The 6000-nt window shown below is 38.8% G+C and overlaps 1 protein-coding gene across 8 annotated transcripts in view; it reads left to right on the top strand.

The window, feature by feature from the left end:
- The window catches only part of pcsk5b (proprotein convertase subtilisin/kexin type 5b), an 89116-nt gene that overhangs the window by 21801 nt on the left and 61315 nt on the right, over positions 1-6000 (top strand). The window lies entirely within an intron of this gene.

Here is a 6000-nt window from a genome sequence, read left to right as displayed (position 1 = left end):
CTCTCTGCATGTTGGCTTTGTAGCACCAACTAAAGCAACAGTTTGCTAACCCACAACTTAACGTTAGTTACGTCACTTGCTGTGTCGTTTGCTCTGTATCGTGGTATTAGTCATGATTTTGGATTTCTCCAGAATCGCTTACCCCACCTTTAAGTGACAGATATAGAATTCTTACATTTTTTATTTAATAGTAATAAAAAGAGATGAGATGTATGACCATTTTTGATTAACACAAGCATGGATGTTGCATTGTACACCTTAGCTAAGTGAGTTTTTTTAAACCTTGGATCATGTTGTTAAATAAATGTTGACCTGAAATAATCAAGTTACTGTGAAACGGATTTTCCTCAGTCAGAGTGCTTCACTGGACTTTAAAACTTTTTCCTGTGTCTTCCCCCGGGGGTTTCGATAGCTAGATGCTGGGTTTCCATGGCAGCGGTCAGAGCTGTTTCCGTGGGGTGTTGTGATGCAGATGTTCTCTGCAGGAGGTCTCTGTGTGTGTGTGTGTGTGTGTGTTTGTGCCGATCCAGAAAGTGGTGGTTTTGAGGAGGCGGCGGACACAAACATACTTATGTTTATTTACGCTGGTTCCTGACCCAGGCCGATTGTCACCACTACAGTTACTGGTGGAATGTTACCCTGTTATTACAGTATTATAAATGTTCAACTACATCTTCTTCCGTTCTCAGTCAGGCCTATGAGGACAAAACAAGAATTGTACAAATATTTATAGTGTTTGCTACATTTGTAATACTTATTACACTTGAACCATTTTGTTTAGGATTGCTTCAACAGGTATGTGCACATGTATCTGTGAAAATGTGTGTTTATGTGTAAGGGCCCTTGTTTTCCACTTCAAAAGCTGCATGTTTATCTAGTAGTTTTTGTGTGCTCTTCTGCTTGTGTATACACGTGGAATCCACATTTGTGTAATAAGCAGTTCATTCCCGCTCTTTTCTCAGACACGGTACACGGTGTGCGGGCGAAGTTGCTGCAGCTGCAAACAACTCCCACTGCATTGTAGGAATTGCGTACAATGCCAGAATAGGAGGTCAGTGATTGGTTATATTGGTCTACTTTCTGAAACTATATTTATCAACAGTTTTTGCAATGGTTCTGCACTTGCATTCTTATGAATGCAACAGCTAAATCCAATATGAGACAGGAGCTTTAATTAGATAAACTTCATAATTACTTTTGCATATTAAAGAGGAGCAAAATATTTTATTAAAGTGTAATTTCTAATGCTTGAAGAGTTTATGTTAATACAACCAAGTGTTATGGGCGATAAGCATACTAACATGGAAGTACTTGCTAATTAATGTATTGATTAGCATAATAAATTACTTGATTTGCCTGAATGTGTTTAATTTATTATGGTTATCATGGCAGGACATTAAGCTAGGCTGGCTGCCTATTGTATATTGATACACTTTTTTTTCCTGTACAAATACGTAGGTGATATATTAAACTTTGTTTCTTTGCATGCATTATTTCTGTGTTTGTGTATCAGGTGTGCGAATGCTGGATGGAGATGTAACGGATATGGTGGAGGCCAAGTCTCTGAGCCTCCAGCCGCAGCACATCGACATCTATAGCGCGAGCTGGGGACCTGATGATGATGGAAAAACCGTGGATGGACCAGCGTCTCTGGCCAGGCAGGCTTTTGAGAATGGCATCCGCATGGTGGGCACATGCATGCATGCATACACATTTACATACAGAAACATGCACAAATGAACATGTGCATCATTGCTCAGCCAAGAATTTGACTTTAGTATTCATATGGTGAGAAAAGATATAAACACACACAAAGACACACTCTGAGCACAAGTGCGTGTTTCATGCTTATATTCTCATCTCCTAAAGTCCCCCCTGGCTATCTCTACCTGTGAAGCTCCTCTGGACATTAGAGAGTTGCCCTGGTCTATTAGCATATATATTAATTTACATATTCATAGCTTATTTTGCATAATGACAAGCTGACGCTGTGTTGTGGGCTGAGTGCAGTGGAAAAGCTATAACAGAGGTTAAGAGGGGTGAAGTAATTTACTGGCCACGTCTCACTCACACATACATTTATACATTCACAAAGTTTGCTACAACTGGCTTTCTGCCATTTGGTTAAGCAGATGTAGACCTTTGTGGAGGTGATACAGAAACTGGAAACTCTGACTGGAAGGCTGGGAGCTTGTGACATGTTACAAAAGAGAGAAGAAAAAAAGGAAAGGACAAGTAGGAAGTGTGAGTAGAAGAAAGTCCCCATTGCTCTTGACAGGCTGGCCTTTTAAGATGACAGAGGTGAGGGAGATATCTGTCCAACTGGTACGAGTTGAGCGCGCGTGTGTGTGTGTGTGTGTGTGTGTGTGTGAGAGAGAAGCTGAGTTGAGATGGCATGTACCGATGTGACACTCTGAAGAGACAGTTTATCACAGAGAGATGAGGTGTTAGGGATACCACTGACAGCTGAGTGCTGCACTCTGGCTTGTGTTACTGAATGTATGAAAGACTGAAACAGGAGGGTTTTTTTTTTTTTTTTTTATGTGCGACATGTTTTGTGTTCCCTGGTTATATTTGCTATATATGAATAATATGTCTTTATGTTGTGCATGCACAAGGTTTTTCATCTAATAACCCTGTCTGTGTATATAGCTTTCAGTCATTACAGTTATGTCCATCAAAATAGTTCTTAATTTAAAACTCTGCTTTAGGTACTTTTTTAATTTTAGGACTATAACTAATGATTATTTTCATAGTTGATGAATTTATTTGATTATCTGAGTATCACTATTTTCTGACATTCTGTAGATTAAACAAACACCCATCATAATTTCACAGAAACCAAGATGGTGTTCACCAATGATACAATAGAGAAAAGCAGCAAATTCTCACATTTAAGAAGCTAAAAATCTGTGGTTTGGCAATTTTGCTAGACATATTAATCCATCATTAAAATTGTGATAGATACATTTTCTGACAATCAACACATTCATTAATTGGCAATTTGTTTGAGCAGTAAATCATTTATCCTTTTTTTTTCTTTCGAGCTCTTCATGATGATTGCTGTCCATCTGTTTCACATTGCGTTTCAGCTCTCTCCTCACCTTCATGCTCCTCTCTACTCACTATTTCCTCTCCCTCTTATTCATTCTACCATCTTTTCTTATGCTAACTGCTCTTCAAAGCGTTCTCCATCGCTCTCATCTGTCAGCGTTTGCTTCTGTCTGATCCCTCTCTCACTCAGAGGGGCTCCACTCGCTTATCGCTGCCTGACAGAAGCCCTCTTTTGAAGAACTCCACTCCACCTTTTATTCCCTTTATATCTGTGTGTGTGCACAAGTGTTGTCTTGACAAACAGTGTGAATCACAGTGTCGTCAGGTGGCTTTTTCGCTGACTGCTGGCTGAACTTTGCCTTAACAACTCGTTTGGTCATCACCAACACAGTAACTCCCTCAGTGTGTCTCCACTATGCTGAGCATCATTTATTGATAGATCATTTTCCGTTCAGTTTCTAATTGAATAGTTAAAAGTATTTGGTTTGAGAAGGTTTCCAATGACAAATAATTTTGAGTCGATGTGAAGCTCACTCTGAGCTGGCCCTGGCCTCTCAATTAGATAGATCGTCTGTATACATATGGGATGAGTTTTTTTGAATGTACGGTGTAAGCTCTTCTGGAAACCTAGATTTGAATATTAAGCAGCTGCTTGGCTGGACATATAATGGGCCTCAGTTATAGCAAATGTCCATATGCGTGTAGTGTTCAGCCAAAACTTGGATGCAAAAAAATTCTGTGTGTGTATGTATGTATGTATGTATGTATATATAATAATAATACCATTGTTTGCGTAATGTTCTTCAATAAAGTTACAAACTTAAAAGCTTGCACGAAACAGCCTGACAGATTTATACAGAACAGATAAACAAAAATAATGAAACAAAATAGAACAGCGTAAACACAGGGTCTCAACCACAAGGATGTAACAAAATGAAAATATTGAATGAAGAAACAACAACTGACTAGGTAGCTAGACCGCCACAATAGCACAAAGATAAACAAATAGATAGTTTGGAGTCAAAGGTTAGAAAATGGCCTTACGGTAAGATTAAGTTTAAGAATTGAGTTCTCAGAAAATTCTTGAGAAAATATGCAGCTAGAAGAAATGTAAAAAAATTTAAGATTCTTTCACCCAGATTTTATTATGGTGTGCTATCAATCTTCTCAAAACCAATGGAAGAAATAAAGCTAAATGCATGCATCATATGTGATGCAATCAAATGTGCTATTCACAAACCTTCAAAAAAATCTTTTGAAGTATAGTCCTGTATCTGACTTATTACTAACTAGGGATGAAACGATTACCGGTTTAACAATAAACCATGGTAAAACCATGGGCTTGATATTAACTTTTTTGCTCACTAGCCAATGTGGCTAGTGGTTTTCCAAAGTTACTAGCCACGCAGCTTTTTTACTAGCCACATTTCTGTTGTTGGAAAATTACATTTTATATGATTAAAGTTGACAATGGCATGCTTAAATTGGAGTGCTAAAATGTTTTTTTGAAAACATGTAGTCTATTAAGATAAACACATAAAAGAATAGCTTCTTATTTTATATAATAAAAATGCTACATGGGTGTAAAAGATTGATTTAAAAAAAAATCATCAGAAACTCTATTTTTAAAAGCAGTAAATACTGTAATACAGAAGAGAAAGAAAGTATCTGCATTAGAAACAAAGAGCAAAGAAAAAAGGGTTAAAACTTTATGCAGGCCTATATCAGTTTTGGACACTTTAGATTGTTTGTTTTGCATCTTCATTTCCTCAGCACTCTGACTGTATGTTTATCCTCATGAAGCTCTAGTCGCTCTGAGTAACTGGAGATAGTCCACCTGAAAAGAATACACAGGTTTTTATTTTCCCGATTATTCCCATACAAACGCATCTCCTGCTTTCCTACATGCCATGATTACTTTAATTAAAAAAATACAATTAACTTTGGAAAGGTAGTATAGATCTGACGATATGGTGTGACATAAGGGCGGCCCTTCTAGTAGTTAAACCATGTCCCTTATTCATAAAGATATCTGTAATTTTACAGCTTCGAACGGAACTTTCCTCCTGCTTTTTCTCTTTCTCAGCTCTGCCTTTTCTCTTTCTCTCGATCACCTGTGCATTTTATCTCCACAATCACGCACTGACTGAACGATGTGTTGATCTCAGTGTGCGCATGCGACCAGTTGCGTGTGATGACAGAGATTATAGCCTACCATCAGGTTAAAAGCAGGCGGGAGGCTGCTTGCAGGTCTGAGGGACTGTGGCTGCCCTGTGACAGATTCAACTTTACATTCTCGTTTGACAAAAGTCTGGATGTCACATTTAGCGCGCGCACCCTGGCGCGGAGGCACTGCAGGAGAGAGTGAGACGCGCATGTTGTGTGGATTCTCCTGCTATTAAAAAAGCTTGCTAACGCTGCCGCTGGTTAAGTTGACAATTAACGGCAGGTGAAAACAGCCCGTCGGTCCGAGGGCTGAGTTTAAGCTCCACAGCGTCAACTTGTTTACAGTGTTGTCGATCAACATAGTGTTTGCTCATTGTTCCATTCGTGAAGCCTATGTGCAGGTAGTACTCAAGGGAGTTGTAGTGTCTTTAACAAATTAAATTGCAATTCATTTGTTATTTCAGATGCATTTTGAAACACTACAATTTTTCAACACGCCAAAGTGGCTAGTGGGAGTGACTGTATTATCAAACCCTGTTCCTGACTGTTTATTATTACCGTACATATTTTAATTACCATGATAACCGGGTTCGGTTTCCGTGCTATTATAAACACAGCAATTACTGTCCAGCATCAACCATATGCGCATGCGCAGTATGCAACGTGTGTTGGGGTCAATGAGAGCGCGGTGGAAGATAGCGCAGCGGAGATTTTTAAGGCACTCTGATGTCTGGTCGTATGTTAATTTTTATGGAAACTTGATTGAAGAAAGTGACCTTA

The sequence above is a fragment of the Micropterus dolomieu genome, linkage group LG21 (assembly GCF_021292245.1).
Source record: "Micropterus dolomieu isolate WLL.071019.BEF.003 ecotype Adirondacks linkage group LG21, ASM2129224v1, whole genome shotgun sequence".
NCBI classification, from domain to species: Eukaryota; Metazoa; Chordata; class Actinopteri; order Centrarchiformes; family Centrarchidae; genus Micropterus; species Micropterus dolomieu.
This window is presented reverse-complemented; position numbering and strand designations above follow the sequence as displayed.